Below are 1,516 nucleotides of genomic sequence, written 5' to 3'. Positions count from 1 at the left end.
GTATTTTCTAGTGGTTTGACACTGCTGACCTACACACAAATACAATTTGAAAATCTATAGAAAATTTAGATAATAAAGTATGAAAATGAAAAATGTGGAGAAAAAATGGAAAAGTATGACCAAAATAAAAGTAATAATTTGAAAAAAAAAATATATATATAAGAATACAGTTCTTATTCCTTCTTTGCAGGAATAATTATACTAAATTTGCTCCATAAATTAACAGAAATCTTCAATGTAATCTAACCTCAGTGTAGATCTAGTTGGACAACATCAGCGAACAAACAGCGTCATTAATTAAGACTGAGGGACAGAGCAGGTTTAAAGCAGATTTAGGTAACTGCAGACTCTGAGAGCTCTTCAGTTCATTGTCCCTATATAAAGACTTTGTTATAACTGCTAACCTGCGGAAAGATGGCTGCACTAGTAAAGCAACGGAGCAGGTAAGGGTATATTTTATTAGAAAAGTGGCAGAAAGATCCATGGTAACTCTTTAGTGTCTCAGGTGGAAGAAATCTATAATCTCTAAAATTCACCATCAATGAAAATGAGACAAACGGAGAGTAGTTTAGGAACAAATGGTGCAAGGTATCCTGCTTGCTGTTTGCAAAAAGCCTTGAAGAGGTTTCATTAGAGTTGATGAAACATAAACATGCAAACTATGGAGAGGAATTTACACAGTGCATAACCCTGAACTCACTATCTTAAAGGAAAAGCATGGTGGTGGAAGCATCATGCTGTGGGGATGCTTGTTTGTTTTGCTTTTTTTGCAGCTGGTTAAGTGGATGTAGGGCAGCATGGATGGAAAGATGAAGCTAAACAGAAACACATTAAAAACTGGAGGGAAACCAGCTACAAAATACCTGAGATTAGGTTGGAATTTACCTTCCACCTGGACAACTACCTGTGTTATTTATAAATATATTTACTATAATATGTATACTATGATGGACTGCTTTAGATTAGAAAATGTTGAAGCGCAGACCTAAATCTAGTTTAGAAAATCCCAAAAGACATAAAACTAAGATTAACCACATTCAACATGACTAAATAAAAATATTGCTCAAGGATCCCTGATCTTTAACAGGAACTGTGTTTTTCCTAGAACCTGTTTAGTTTGTTGCCTCCCAGCTTCTTGTTCAGAGCAAAGTAAATAAACGGCAGCCAGGTGCTCATGCTGAAGTCCTGTTGATTTACTAATCCGTCTGTAAAGTTCAGAGCTTCACAATATTTGCTGTAGTAACATCTTTTTAACTCACCATAGGTCATTCACCCGATAGATTGTAGGTTTGCAGTTTTGTTTTGCAAGATCATTTGTTATTGTTATGGTTCTAAAAACGTCAGGGTAGTATAGAAAAGACGTTTCATGTTATGTAAACAGATCTTTTCAGTTCACATCCTTAGCAAAACAAAGCAAGTGTCTCACTTGGCAGCAGATTTCTTAGAAAAAATTTGTTCGGATTAGCTTTACAGGTGTAATATTAGGATTAATTCATATTAAACCAAGTCTATAGTT

This window comes from Cyprinodon variegatus, unplaced genomic scaffold (genome assembly GCF_000732505.1).
Source record: "Cyprinodon variegatus isolate N-32 unplaced genomic scaffold, C_variegatus-1.0 Scaffold226, whole genome shotgun sequence".
NCBI classification, from domain to species: domain Eukaryota; kingdom Metazoa; phylum Chordata; class Actinopteri; order Cyprinodontiformes; family Cyprinodontidae; genus Cyprinodon; species Cyprinodon variegatus.
Note: the sequence above shows the minus strand (reverse complement) of the source record.